At 49.0% G+C, this 15,490-nt stretch overlaps 1 long non-coding RNA gene across 1 annotated transcript; it reads right to left on the reverse strand.

Moving 5' to 3' along the window:
- Positions 1 to 4,159: 4,159 nt before the first annotated feature.
- Positions 4,160 to 8,458, reverse strand: LOC135179776 (uncharacterized). The gene is made up of 3 exons (XR_010304125.1): positions 8,395 to 8,458; positions 8,062 to 8,245; positions 4,160 to 4,806 (listed from the first exon to the last, which is right to left on the reverse strand). It is a non-coding gene; the product is annotated as an uncharacterized LOC135179776 (long non-coding RNA).
- Between the last annotated feature and the right edge of the window lie 7,032 nt (positions 8,459 to 15,490).

Here is a 15,490-nt window from a genome sequence, read left to right on the forward strand (position 1 = left end):
ACAACAGCCTCAAGAGGCTGAGGCAGCAGCAGCCCAAGTACACAGGGCACCAAGAGCTGAACTGCCCTGCTGCTGCATCTCAGTGCTTGCCGGTGGTCAGCCTGGCCCCAGCTCAAGCGGTGTTTACGATGGTGTGAGCACAGAGTGTTTCCCTTGGTCTCCTCTCCCCAGACCAGCCTCTGCATAGCCCTCCCTGGCTGCCTCTGGGGAGAATGAGGGCTCCCAGCCTCTTCCTTCAAACAACTCCATCATCTAGAGAGATTTGGATGCCTCCTCCCTGGAGGTGTTCAAGGCTATGTTGGATGGGACTTTGAGCCACCTAGACCAGTGGGAGGTGTCCCTGCCCATGGCAGGGGGGTTGGAACTGCATCATCTTGACAGTCCCTTCCAACCTAAACCATTTTATGATTCTATGATCTCATAGCAATGAATCTCTTGATACTAAAATGCCCTTTTTCAGGGCTAAGAGCTATAGAGGAGGTGAATTCAGTAAGGATTGGATTTGAAGTGAACACCTGTCCTGAGTCTGAAGTGAAAATTGTGCCAACGCTTGAAGAAATTAAGCAGAAGGCAAAAGTAAGAACCATAACCATGTGCCCAGCACTGCACTGGACCCTGCAGACCCATTTTCCTACCCATTGCAGTGGTATTTGTGACTGTTCTCATGGAAATACACACAGGATTGGGACAATTTTAATAGTGAAAAGACTTTTTCTTTGGCTGTGACTTGACTAAAGGCTCTGAGGAGACATTTAGGTGCTGGGCATAAAGAAAGAGTGGGGAGAGGGTGGCTGAGATTTATCAGAAATAAACCCTGAGCCAACACAGCTTCATTATTTGCAGTCACAGTTCAAGGCCAGCAGAAGGCACTGAGCACACAAAGGGCAGGATGGTCCAAGGCTGCTGAAAGTTAATATTGAGCAACATCTCTGCAGATGTGGAATGGCAAACTGTTCAAAAGCCAGTGCTCAGGCCAGCAGAGAGACAAATCAGCAGACAGAGGGAGCACAGAACAGCACCAGGAGGCAATGAGGAGTCCACTCAAGCTAATAAAAGAAAAAAAGGAGGGAAAACAGAATGACAAAATGAAAATAAAAGTCCCTTGGATTTGTTTGCTTCCAAGTGTCTGCTTTCTGGTGGTCACTGGATGCTTCTTGCCTTGCTTCTGGACTCTATTTTGGGGAGAACCTCAACATCTTAAATAATTAATAATGATGATGAAAAATGTCTTTGCTGCAAGAGAGGTCAGGCATTGGAACAGGCTGCCCAGGGAGGTGGTGGTGGAATCACCATCCTCAGAAGTGTTCAAAAGCCCCGTGGACATGGCACTCTGGACATGATTTAATGGCCATGGTGGTGTTGGGATGGTGATCTTAGAGGTATTTCCCACTCTTAATGATCTTATGATTCTAAAATGCTCAGTGTGACTGAATCTGAGCAGAATCTGCTCCTCACAGGCAGTATAGTTGTGCTCAGGACTGGCTTTGGTTTATAAACAGCAGGGACATCAAGTTGTCTTCTCCAGAAGGAGCTAAACTTGGCCTTCTTGGCCACCTTGGCACACACTGGCTCGTGCTCAGCTCCTATCAACCAACATCTCTAAGTTCTTTCCCATCAGGTGCTTTCCATCCACACTGCCCCCAGCCTGAAGCACTCATGGAGTTGTAACCCATGCAGGGCACAGCACCTGGCATTGCTGCACCTCACACGATTTATCTTAGCCCATTGATCCAGCCTAGCCAAATCCCTTTGCAGAGCCTCCCTACCCTCAACCTGATTTGGTCAGCCTGAAGCTGTTGCTTGAAGAGAAAACTCCTCCTCAGAAAGAAGTGGAGCCCTCCTGATCATTTCAAGTGCATTTAAATAGCAGCAAACAGAAGCAAACACAAACCATAAGGAGCGAACAGAAGTTTGTCTTTTTAGATGTATGGAAATGAATCAGGAGGAGGAAAATTGAAATTGTGACCAATCTGCAATTGCTGAAAATGCTTCTTTATTCTCATGTGTGTGTGTGATGCCCTGATTCTCCTTTCCCTGACACAGCTGAAGATTGGGGGTGAGTTTTGTGGGAGTTTGCCTGTTACAGCCTGAGAATAGGGCTCAGAGACCCTAACAGATTGTCACAAATGGATCCCTTTGCATAAGCACAGGGAGAAATTGGCTGAATCTGCTTACTTTTGCAGCATCTATTATCCAGACCCTATGATTGTATTGTTCTATAATCTAATCAGACCCTATCAAGCACTGGACACCTGCTCAACCCTCTCAGGTCACCCAGTTTAAATTGCCCAAAGCAGGCAAGACTCAGTGCAACAAATTCCTGCGAGGAGACAGAAAGTGTTCAGCTGAAAAGTAAAAAATGGGCCAGGGAAACACCATTCCAGTATGTGGAGGGGGTTAAAGGAGAGCTGGAGAGGGGATTTGTACAAAGGCATGGAGTGGCAGGATGAGAGGCAACAGCAGTGTGGTGGGGGCTGGGAGGGAGCCCTGCAGATCATCTCGTCCAACCTCCCCGCTAGAAGGGATCACTTGGAGGGGGTCACACAGGAGGAGTTTTGAATGTGTCTAGAGAAGGAGACTCCACAGCCTCTCTGGGCAGCCTGCTCCAGGGCTCTGCCATCCTGAAAGTGAAGAATGTTTCACTTATGTTTACACAGAACCTCCTGTGCTCCATAGAATCAACCAGGTTGGAAGAGACCTCCAAGATCATTCAGTCCAACCTAGCACCCAGCCCTATCCAGCCAACTAGACCATGGCACCAAGTGCCTCATCCAGGCTTTTCTTCAACACCTCCACTTCATGCCCATTACTCCCTGTGCTGTCACTGGGCACCACTGAAAAGAGCCTGGCTTCATACTAGATTTAGGTGAGAGCTGAGGAAGAGATTCTTCCCCAAAAGGGTGATGAGGCAATGGAAGATGTTGCTCAGAGAAGCTGTGGAGGCTCCAAGCTTGGCAGTGTTTGAAGGCAGGTTGGATGAGGCCTTGAGCAAGCTGCTCTAGGAGGAGGTGTCCCTGCCCCTGGCAGGAGGCTGCAACTAGATGATTTTGAAGGTCCCTTCCAACCCAACACATTCTCTGATTCTACAAAATTTAACTTTTGCTTGGGATTTATCAAATCTGCCTTTGGGGGGAATCCTGAGAGCTACAGAGAACCTGTCTGACAGCAGTGGTCCCATCTTCATAGCCACCAAGAATGTGGCCACTCTACACATCAATTTCAGGCCCAAACTGCTGAAGGCAATGCTCTGCTCTGTCAATCTTTGCAGTGGTGAGTAGGAGCAGATTAAAGCCATCAGGGTTTGGCACTTTGTGGATGACTAAAAGAATACTGATTGGGAATCCTGTCTCTGTGATTTTCTTGGATGTGCATGGATAAAATACTTTGATCTAGAAGGAGAGTGTGAAAGGTCACTGGCTAAGCATTTGTGCTGAAGTGCCCTGAGCCATCCAACATGACCAGCATAAATTAGCATCTACCTGACCAGCTTTACTCATCTTACATGGTGTCCAAGTAGCTGCAAAGCAGAGAAGCTACAACCATCCCAGGCAGCAAAAAAAAAAACCAAACCAGCAAATGGACCATGCAAAAATTCATCTTTCTCCATCTTTATTGACATCTACATAGCTGCAAAAGCAGAGAGGCTGCAACAGTCCCAGCCAGCACAGAAAACCAACTGGAACATGCCAAAATCCATCTGATGTTTAACATTTCCCAGTGGAAGTAAATACAGGAATATCTGTTAGCGATGCACAAGCCTCATAATTTCAGAGTATAGGTTTTGGTTGGAGCTGGATGCAAACCTTTGGAAGCTTATCTGAAGTTTCCAAAACTACTTGTGCTTGCAAAACTGCAGCCAAGTTTCAAGAGTTTGCCTTGAGGTTTTTCCCCCCATTGTTTCTAGCCCTGGCAGCACCAGCAGAAGTTGTTATTAATGCCCAGCTGCAGAACTATCCACAGACCATAAGCACATTCCCTGAGCAAGCTGACACACCAATTACAGCCTTGGAGAGCCAGGAGCTGCATAAAGCTGGGCAAAAGAGGGTTATGACATGCTCAAAGTCTCTGCCTCATGGTCACTTTTGGAAGCAAAGACATTTGACTTCAAAAAACCCACTAGAGGTGCAGGAAGGGTGTGGCAGAATGAGGGGTGAACAACTGGAAGAAGCTGGGTTAAGAGGAGGCCTGAGGAAGGCATTCTTGCCAGTGAGGGCAGTGAGGCACTTTAACAGGTTGTTCAGAGATGCTGTAGAGGCTCCAAGCCTGGCAGTGCTCAAAAGCAGGTTGGATGTAGCCTTGAGCAAGCTGCTCCAGTAGGTGATCCCTGCCCATGGCAGGGGGTTGGAAGTAGATGATCATGAAGGTTCCTTCCAACCCAAACCAGTTTAGGGTTCTGTGATTCCGCTCAGAGGCAGATTCAGCTTTGCACTTTTTAGGGCATGCCAGTGACACCAGCACAATTAAACCCTCCACCATCCCTTCTACATCCACAAAGCTCTGTGTCTTCTGTCTCACCAAGCTATCAGGACCTTTTCTTGGTTCAGTCCCCAGAAAGACAAGGGTTTATTTCTGATGTCCTCAGTTACTCAAGCCAGCAGCAGCCAATTCAGCCTCCTCAAAAATGAAGCTTTCCTCTTTTGAAGATATAGCATAAATAGTAATAAGAAGAAGAATCTTTCATTTCTGACAACCTGATTATCTCTCTTGGATGAAGAGTGAGGCAATATTCAGGGCTCAGATATGTGTAGAAAAGTGTAATCTTCTGAAAGCAAAATCTGCACTGAACACCATCCAAATGACACAGCTCTGTAAAGGAAGTTCCTATGGTCAAGACTCAGCTCTGTAAAAATCATCTCCCAAATGGCAATCCCTAAGCCAAAAGTCCTAAGGTCAAACCCATCCTTTTGATCATTGAGCCTGACCTCCTAAGCAAGCAGCCTCAACAAGCAATTTCTGCCTCAAGCCTGTAACGTTTGGCATGTGTCCTCAGGAAAAAGGCTACAGTTCAGAATTAAGATCTCAAATATTAGCAGATCCCAACATTTGTGTTGGCATTTTCTTCTGACTGCTAATAATTGTCATTCCTTAAAAAAAGAGTGGTCTATCTCTAGTTGTACCATCAGGGAAGCAAATATTGCCACTATTGCATAGACCCTGCCACGAGAACAGAGTTTAACCCAGAGCTGCCAGCCCTTGGAAAGTACTGATTTTCATTTCCCCACTGGGTAAATTCTTCCTAAATGAGCAGTGAAACAGTACAGTTAGGATGCAATTGTGGAACTGTTTTGGTTGGAAAAGCCCTGTAAGATCATCGAGTCCAACTCTTAACCCAACACTTACACAGCCATTAAACCATGCCCCCAAGTGCCATGTCCACAGGTTTCATGAACACTTCCAGGCATGGTGACTCCACCTCCATGGGCTGTCTGCTCTGGAGTTCTTGCACCAAAGACATTTTTCCTGATCTCCAACCTAACTCCCTTGGTGCAACTTGAGGCCATTTCCTCTCATCCTATCACCTGATACCAGGGAGAAGAGATCATCCTCCACCTGGCTCCAGCCTCCTCTCAGGGAAGTGCCAAGCAGACCCCAAACCAAGCACCTCAGATGGACTTGTGCTTTTCAAATGCCAGAAGAACATTTCTATTTACAACACATGACTTCTGTTTCCCTTCAAACTGTAAGCACAGTGTGTAATTTTCAATAACCACACTGCCTCTCTTCTTTTTTTCCCCCCAACCACAAGTTCAGCCAAGCTCAGTACAGTGAAATGCAGTCAAGCCCTTGGAATGCCTCTGCCTAAGGGGTGACTTACCCCTACCAAAAATTAGCCCCTCCCTGAAGGTGTTCAAAGCCAGGCTGGATGAAGCTTTGAGCAAGCTGGTCTACTGGAAGGTGCTCCTGGCCATGGCAGGGGGTTGGAACTGGATGAACTTGAAGGTCCCTTCCAACTCAAGCCATTCTATGATTAAGATTGGCAAAAATCTCCAAGATCACCAAGGACAAACATCAAGCCAGCATCACCCAGGCCATTAAACCATGTCCTGAAGTTCCATGTCCACAAGTTTCTGGAATACCTGCAGGATTGGTGACTCCATCTCCCTGGGCAGCCTGTTCCAGTGCCTGACCACTCTTGCAGTGAAGACATTTTTCCTAATCTCCAAACTCAATCTCACCCTGCTGCAGCTTGAGGTTGTTTCCTCTTATCCTATCACTTGTTACTAGAGAGAAGAGACTGACTCCTGACTCCAACCTCCTTTAGTTGAGGAGGAGGGAGGTGGTCTCCCCTCAGCCCCAAGCTAAGGAGGGCAGTAGGACCTGGGAAGAGAGCAGAGCAGTGTACCTCTGTCTTTCCTGGATGTGTCTCCTTCCACCCAGGCCTGTGTTTTCCCCTCATGTGCAATAACCAGCGTTCCCTGGGGCACAGCTCACAAACCTGGAGCAGGAGGAGGAGAAGGAAGAAGCTCTTGCAGAGCCCACAACTGAGGAGCGTGTCCTTCCAAAGCTGAGTCCTGTTACAGTTCCCTTTACTACAGCCACACATTTTTTCCACTCCTTTTCAAAACCTCAAATGTTGTTGTGGCGTCAATGGGAAAGAAGTTGAGGCTTCCTTGGATTTCAGTCTCCTGGCCTTGGATGGAAGGGAAACATCTCCCTAAAGACACAGGCCCTTGTGCAAGCACACACACTCGCACGCTCCACGACCTCAGTCTTGCAATGGGATCTGCTCCTGTGCAGCCTTGGGTCTGCTCAGAGATGGGCTTCCAGAAAATCACATAGCACAGAATCTCAGCAGGATGAGAATTGGAAGGGACCTCTGGGGATCATCCAGTCCTACCACACACCCCCAGCTAAGGCAGTGTCACCCACAGCAACTTACCCAGGATCATAGTGTCTAGGTGGGTTTGGAAGCTCTCCAGAGAAGGAAATTCCTCAACCTCTCTGGGCATCCTGTTCCAGGGCTCCAGCACCCTTGCATCAATGAAGTTTCTCCTCCTGTTCAGATGGAACCTCCTGGGTTTGTGCCCATTGCCCCTTGTCCTGTCGCTAACCACCACTGAGAAGAATCTGGCCCCATCCTTTAGCTCTTGCTGAGCAGCGATCAGATCCCCTCTCAGGCTGCTCTTCTCCAGGTTAACCAGCCCCATTTTCTCAGCTTTTTCCTCTCAGAGCAATGCTCCACCTCCCTCAGCATCTTTGTAGTATCCGTAGGATTCTCTCTAGTTCATTATCATAGAATCCACCAGGTTGGAAGAGATCTCTAGGCTCATCCAGTCCAACCTAGCACCCAGCCCTAGCCAATTAACTAGACCATAGCACTAAGTGCCTCACCCAGGCTTTGCTTGAACACCTCCAGGGATGGTGACTCCACCACCTCCCTGGGCAGCCCATTCCAATGGCAAATGACTCTCTCTGTGCAGAACTTCCTCCTAACATCCAGCTCTTATCTCTCTTTAACTGGGGTGCCCAGAACCAGACCCAGTACTCTGGATGCACCCTCACTGGGTTGCTCAACCCAGAAAAGAGAAGGGTCCAGAGAGACCACAGAGAAGTCTTCCAGCATGTGAAGAGGACTAGAGGAGATCTGGAGAAGGAGTGTTTATAAGGGCCTGTGGTGATAGGACACCACAAACCACTGAAATGAGAGCAGAGTAGATTTAGATTGGACATTAGGAAGAAATCCTTTACTGTGAGGATGGTGAGACACTGGAATGGGTTGCCAAGGGAGGCTGTGGACACCTCATCCCTGGAACTGGGACCAGCTTGGATGAGGCCATCAGCAATCTGGTCCAGTGGAAGGTGTCCCTGCCATGGCAAGGGGGATTGGAACTAGATGACCTTGAAGGTCCCTTCCAACTCAAATCCATTGTATGATGAGGCACACGAAGACACTTCCCTCTTGGCTGCGCTGGAGCCAGGTGCTGCAGTGGGTCTGGGCTGCGTGCAGTAGGAAGGGGGCAGCACGAGTAGCAGGCTCTGTCTGTTGATGAGGCTGTCAGCCCCCACCGTGCTCTCCAAGAACAGCTTGTTCCCTGCCAGTGAGAACTGTTATTCTCTCACTTGTTTCACAAGTTCTGCTTCCAGTGATGCCCGAGCACAGACAAGACAAATGGGACTCAAGATGCACATCCTGGGCTTCATTTGTGCAGGACCAGCTAGGCACGGTGGTGGGAAGGAGGAGATCTAGTTCTTCCTCCAGCAGCATCTCCTCTTCTTTGCTTCTTCATCTTTCTTCCACTCAAACCTGGGTTCAAAGCAAAGAGGCTCAACCAGCACCCATGGGTGATGTCACAGCAATCAGCAGGTCTCTAGCCTAGCTAACCGGGGGGCCACCAGGCCCCCCGGCCTTTAGATCCCATTCCCAGTCACCCAGTGCACACCACAGACACTCACCTGGGGGTGACACGAGGAGGATGAGGAGGATCCCTCTGCCCATTTGGGCAAGCTTAGGGCTTCTGCCCTTCCTGGTGCTGCTTATGAAGGGGAGAGAGCAGGGAGGGCAAAGTGGTCACACCTGGGGTGGGAGGAGACTCCAACAGCTCCCAGGTGCTCTGGGTTTGGGGGCAAATAGGGGAAAAGGTGTGGGGTGAGAAAGGGGAGGTGGTGCTGAAAGAAGGGAGATGAAAAGAGGAAGATGGAGGGAAAGGAAGGAGATGGAGAGGAAAGGAGGAAGATGGGGGGAAAGGAAGGAGGTGGAGAGGAAAGGAGGAAGATGTGGGAGAGAGGAAGATGGAGAGAAAGGAGTTAGAGAGAAAAGGAGGAATAAAAGGAGAGTGGGCAGGGAGGGCAAAGTGGTCACACCTGGGATATGAGGAGACTCCAACAGAACCCAGGTGCTGTGAGTTTGAGGGATAAAAAGTGAAAATATGGTGTGGAGTGGGATAGGAGAGGTGGTGCTGAAAGGGGGGAGATGGAGATGAGAAGGGGAGGATGGGAAAAAGGAAGGTGGTGGTGAGAAAAGGAGGAAGATGGGGAAGAGGAAGATGGGCAGGATAGGTAAGAGTTGGGAAGCAAAGGAGGAAGATGGGGGAAATAAGAGGTGGAGAGGGAAGGAGGGTGATGGGGGAGAGGTGAGATTAAAAAAGAACATAATAGAACTGAAAAGTGAGGTGCAGCTTTCACATTGAAAGCAGCCTTTTGGTGCCCAGCCCTTTGCCATTTCTGCTTGGAATAGTAACCAGACATCTTCTTGCTGCTTGCATCTTAGAGGGCTCAGCTTGGTTCACATGCCCCATTCAAATACACACAATGAGCTGTGCCAGTGAGGGGCTTCAGAGCTTGAAGTGTTCTATCAGTTCAGTAGCAGATGCTGCTGACTCTCTTTCAGCAATAGGTGACTCGTGCAGGGGAAGGAAGCCCAGCTCCTCCCAAAGCAGGTTTTCATTAGGGGCAGGCTTCAAGCACAAGTCTTTAATAAAGCTGGATACATCACTAGGACTAACACAGTCATGTCTCAGTGAAGCTGCATCCCAGATGCTGACAAATCAGACAACTTCTTTGACTTGGAGAGCCTAAGTAGTCAAACTGCTTCCACATGCTCATTATGCAGTGCAGGGTTGCTTTTGTGGTTATTAATACACACAGAGACCCTGGCCTGCATGAAACATGGCTCTCCTCTCACTGCACAGTCTGTCTCCAGCAGCATCTCCTCTGATGTGGAGAGAGAGAGAGAGAGAAAAGACCCAATTTTCTACCCCATGAAACGAGTAATAAGTCAGATTCTTAAATCACTTTCAAGCAGTTTGTAATCCTCAGATTTAGGGCATGCAATATTCTAAGTTAAGCAGAAGGGGGTTGTGGAGGTTAATGGCAATGAATCAGAAGACAGGAAGAAGGATTAAAAGGAATATGAAAAAGGAAGAGAATATAGGACTTGAAATAACCAAGTGATGGTGCTGAGCAGAGAGGATTGGGTGACAATTTGATGGAAAGAAGCTTGAAGTAAAAATGTGCATCTTCACTCACCCTGCTGTGGCTGGGTTTTTTCTTCAAGTCAGAGAATCATAGAATGTTAGGGCTTGGAAGGGACCTCTAAAGATCAAGATGAACCCTCCTGCCAAAGCAGGATCACCCAGGGCAGGTCACACAGGAACACATCCAGATGGCTCTTCAAAGTCTCCAGAGAAGGAGACTCCAATCTCTCTGTGCAGCCTACTCCATGGCTCCAGCACCCTCACAGCAAAGAATTTTTTTTCCTGCTGTTGAGGTTGAACTTGCTGGGTCCCAGTTTGTGTCCATTGCTTCTTGTCCTGTTGCAGCACCCCACTGGAAAGAGCCTGCCCCCTTCTTCTTGACACCCACCCATCAGATACTGATAAACAGTATTAAGAGCATCTCTGTGAGAAGGGAAGGCTGAAAGATCTGTGGCTGCTCATCCTGGAGAAGAGCAGCCTGAGAGGGGATCTGATCAATGCTCATCCAGAGCTAAAGGCTGGAGGGCAAGAGGATGGGCACAGGCTCTTGTCAGCTGTGTTCAGCAATAGGACAAGGGTCCTGGTGGCTAAGAAGTTACCCACGGCACAGCAATGTGCCCCTGAGGCCAATGGGATCCTGGGGTGTATTAGGAGTGTGTCCAGCAGATAAAGATTGGTTCTCCTCCCCCTCTACACTGCTCTGCTGAGACCTCATCTTGAATACTGTGTTCAGTTTTGGGCTCCCCACTTTAAGAGGGACAGGGATCTGCTGGAGAGGGTCCAGCAGAGGGCTACGAGGATGATAAGGGGACTGGAGGGCATGGCTTATGAGGAGAGGCTGAGGGACCTGGGGCTGCTTAGTCTGGAGAAGAGAAGACTTAGAGGGGATTTGATAAAAGTTTATAAGTATCTGAAGGCTGCCAGGAGTGGGGGGGACAGGCTCTGCTCACTGCTGCCTGGGATAGGACAAGGAGCAATGGGTGTAAGTTGCAGCAAAAGAGGTTCTGCCTCAGCACAAGGGGGAACTTCTTGACTGTGAGGGTCCCAGAGCACTGATACAGGCTGCCCAGAGAGGTTGTGGAGTCTCCTTCTCTGGAGACTTTCAAGGCCTGTCTGGATGTGTTCCTGTGTGACCTGAGCTAGATTGTATGGTCCTGCTCTGGCAGGGAGTTGCACTTGATGATCTCTTTGAGTCCCTTCCAACCCCTTACATCCTATGAAGGGGCAGTGTGCACAAACTGGAGCCCAGGAGGTTTCACTTACACAGAAAGAAAAAGTTCTTTGCTGTGAGGGTGCTGGAGCCCTGAAGCAGGCTGCTCAGAGAGGTGTGGACTCTCTTTCTCTTGAGACGTCCAAAATCCATCTGACTGTGTGCAACCTGATCTACCTGAGCCTGTGCTAGCAGAGGGGTTGGACTAGATGATCTCCACAGGTCTCTTCCAACTGCACCATGCTGAGATTCTGTGTCTGAAGCTCCCTGCTAGAGAGCAGTGTTTGCATGGAGGTGTATCTGCAGGAGCTGCACTCCATTCCCATCATGCTTATTAGCAAAGCAGAAGTGCAGCAGCCTGAGGCAGAGTGCTCCAAAAGCAGTGGAAGGACTCCACTGTGCTCTGCAGCACTTGGCTTTAATCACAAAGCTCTGGTGGTCACAGTGCCCTTTTACCTTCTCTGTTGACAGCACCTCCCAGCTGAAGGGTGGTGTCCATCCTTCACACTCCACTGGGTGAGAGAGGGAAGGTTGTAGATGGCTGACCAAAGGAATTTGTTGGGAGGGCAGGAAAATGTTGCTGGCTGTCCTGGGTGATCAGATTTATAGCTTCAGGTCAACACAGTGTGCTGGGAGTCAGCAAACAGCTTGGCTGGGAAAGAGGCCTTGGAAAATGAGTTGGTCAGATGTGTTTAGAATCATGGAATTGTTAATGTTGGAAAAGACCTTTAAGATCATCAAGTCCAGCCATCAATCCAGCACCTCCATGGCCACTAAACCAAGTCCCGAAGTGCCACATCTAATAACTTCTCTAACCCTGCCAGGGATGGTGACTCCACCACCTCCCTGGGCAGCCTGTTCCAACCCCTGACCACTCTTGTGGCAAAGAATTTTTTACCTAGTACCCAAAAATAAATAATAAGTGTTTAAGAAGTCTCATTTGAAAACTATTCTTTAGGTGACTCCCTGTATTCCCTTGACTTTAAAGGTCAACTGCTATGTCTGGAAATCCACATTTCACTTGGGGCTGGATTTTGACTCTGTTTGACTCAGCTTTGCATGAAGTTCAGACAAAAAGGTTTCTGTTTGTTTGTTTTGAAGTGTTTCTCTTCAATCTGAACACTGCAAAGGAAATTCTGTTTCAGGACAGCTCCAACTTAGATTTCACATTCAGAGTTTTTAGCTCTGTGGTCACAACTGAAGAACAGCTCTTTAGAGGATCTTAATTACAGATGAAACCACGGCCATCTCAGTGTCATGGAACTGTTTCAGCTGGGAAAGACTTCTGAGATCACCAAGTCCAACCATCAACCTAAAAACACCTTGGCCAATAAACCATGTCATGGAGTGCCATGCCCACACACTTCTTAAACACCTCCAGGGATGGTGACTCCACCACCTCCTTCAACCTGGCTTTGAGCACCTCCACAATGTCCCTGGGCAACCCAGCATCTTACCACCCTCACCAGAAAGAATTTCTTCCTAATCTCCAGTCTCAATCTCCCCTCTTCTAGCTCAAAGTCATTGCCCCCAAGCCTATCACCCTTGTGAAAAGCCCCTGCTCAGCTATCAGGTTAGTCACTCCCCACCATGGCCTTGCACACCTTCCCCATGCAGGCAGAGCTCACACTGGTTTCCAGACAGACATGTACAAGTTTGGGCTGCTGGAGCCATCCCTCTCATGGTAAAAATAGAGTTGCTTGCTTGTTTTCATGCAAAGGAGGGGAAGGAGAGCATTATAGCAGAGTAGGGTTTGTGAGGGGTGCACTGGTTTATTTAAAGCCTCCAGTGATAGCTGCTTTCCCTGACAGGAGTTGGCTCTGCAGCAGGGCACGAAAGCTGGGACCCTGCCACTGCTGGAGAGCAAGGCTCTTTTCTTTCTCAGCAGACAATGAGCCACATTCAAGACATGCTAAAGAGTTGGAAGACAAGCAGCCAAAGCAGAGAAACTCAAAGTGAGGGCTGGAGCTCACAAGCCTGATGTTTGCATTTGCCTGCAAGGGAGAGGTAGACACAGCCGAAGAAGTGGTAGGTCTTTGCCACTGCTCTGGGTGCTAGCAGGGATCTGGAGGTGCTTTTACTTGACACCTGTGCTAATTGCTTGCCCTGAGCAAGCAGAAGTCCTGCAGGGCAGGAAGAACTTGGGACTGGAGGAACAAGGTCTTGCAATGACAGGATGAGGAGTGATGGGTTTAAACTGGCAGAGGGGAGATTTAAACTAGATGTTAGCAAGTTCTTTCCAGTGAGAGTGATGAAACACTGGAACAGTTTGCCCAGGGAGGTTGTGGCTGCTCCCTCCCTGGAGGTGTTCAAATCCAGGTTGGATGAGGCCTTGAGTCATCTGTCCTAGTGGGAGATGTCCCTGCCTATGGCAGGGGGGTTGGAACTGGATGATCTTTGAGGTCCCTTCCAACCTAAACCATTCTATGAAGTGGGCAAGTGCTGAAAGCAGGACACAGATGGGAGGATATGACAAGGTTTATGTTGGTGTGGGAAGTCTGGGGTCCACTCGTGTGGAGTGAGTGAGGAGAAGTGGTGCAGGGGATCTGGAGGCTCTGTTAGCAGAGCTGTTTGATCCTTGTGTAACCCTGCTGCTGTTCTGTCTCTGTCCCAGCTCTGTGCACCATCAGCTGAGCCCTCATGTCCCTTCACATATCACCTACTCAAAGGATATGGCCAGGGCTCTGCTGAAAAACCATGATTGGCCACTCAGGGTGACCCCAAAGGCTCTTTTCTTGTCTCTGGTGGAGGCCAAGAGAAGATGCTTGAAGAAAAGATAGAAGAGAAGACAGAAGTACTGAGACTAGGGCTTGCCTACTGTGTCCCCATAGTAGACCTTCTCCTGGCTGTTTTTCCTCCTGATCCATGTCTTGTCAGGGGAGGCATGGACAGGCATGCCTCACCAAGGCCCTGGAGAATGTTCCTCATTTCTGACTTCACACCAGAGCTCCATGTGCTGTGGGACAAGGGAGTGAGTCTGCGGGGTGGCTGTGGAGGGGGAAGGGTGCTGGCACACCCCAGCCTGGCTGCAGGCCTCCTCTAGGATGCCAGCAGTCTGATGACACCACACTGGGTGTCCTCAAGAGCCCTCAGACTAGAATATTTCACACTGTGCATGTGTTGATCCACAGCCCAGCTCTCCCATTGTTTTCAGAGGCATTTGCTTTGGGCAACAAGGTCCTGGATCAACACAGTGCTGAGCCTGGAGACCCCAAGAGACTAAAGCACCTGATCAGAAGAAGCCTTCTTCTCTAATTATTCCCTACCTGAGGACTTCTGTGAAGTGTAGAGTTGGGTTTAGAAGGACAAAATGCTGTCACTTTTGGGCTCAGTGACCTTAGAGGTCATTTCCAAGCAGAATGTCTCTCTCTTGTCTCAGTGAACATGCCAACTTTTGATGCTTTTTCTCAGGCTTCTGTGACCTCTGCTTCACACCACCTGGCTGGGTCAGTTCATGACTCTCCTATTAATGTGACAGGCTCTGCAAAGCCAAACTTTTACAGAGATAGATGCCACCAGCATCTCTCAAGGGTAAGCACTTGAAGTTTGCTGTCTCTTTCTTTTCATGGCTGCTCTCTCCTCTGGCTCTTGGCACAGTGGCTTTCCTGGGTTTTTCTTCACATTCTAAAGCCTTTCTCTTCTGCCCCATCACACACAGAGGAGTGGTGTAGCTGGAGGAGTCATGGAATCATAGACTCATAGAACAGCTTGAGTTGGAAGTGACCTTCAAGATCTGGGAGCTGGGGGTGTGCAGCCTGGAGAAGAGGAGGCTCAGGGAGACCTCACTGCTGTCTACAACTACCCAAAAGGAGGCTGTAGCCAGGCAGGGTTGGTCTCTTCTCCCAGGCACCCAGTGACAGAACAAGAGGACACAGTCTCAAGCTGTGCCAGGGCAGATTCAGGCTGGATGTTAGGAAGTTCTTCACAGCAAGAGTGATTGGCATTGGAATGGGCTGCTTGGGGAAGGTAGAGGAGTCACTGTCCCTGGAGGTGTTTAAGAGGAGGCTGAATGAGGCACTTAGTGCCATGGTTTAGTTAATTAGAAGGGTTAGGTGATAGGTTGGACTCAATGATCCTAGAGGTCTTTTCCATCCTGGTTAATTCTGTGCTTCTGTGATCATCTAGTTCCAGCCCCCTGGGCAGAGGCACTTCCCACTAGACCAGGTTGTTCAAAGCCTCACCCAGCCTGGTTTTAAACACTTCCAGGGATGAGGCTTGCACAGCTTCTCTGGTCAACCTGTTCCAGTGGCTCATCACTCATAGCTAAGAATTTCTTCCTAACGATTTATGTTCAAGTTTGTACCCTTTACACCTTGTCCTGTCACTGGGCACCACTGAGTCCAGCCTCATCCTCCTGACACCTGTC

This window comes from Pogoniulus pusillus, chromosome 11 (assembly GCF_015220805.1).
Source record: "Pogoniulus pusillus isolate bPogPus1 chromosome 11, bPogPus1.pri, whole genome shotgun sequence".
Classification (NCBI taxonomy): Eukaryota; Metazoa; Chordata; class Aves; order Piciformes; family Lybiidae; genus Pogoniulus; species Pogoniulus pusillus.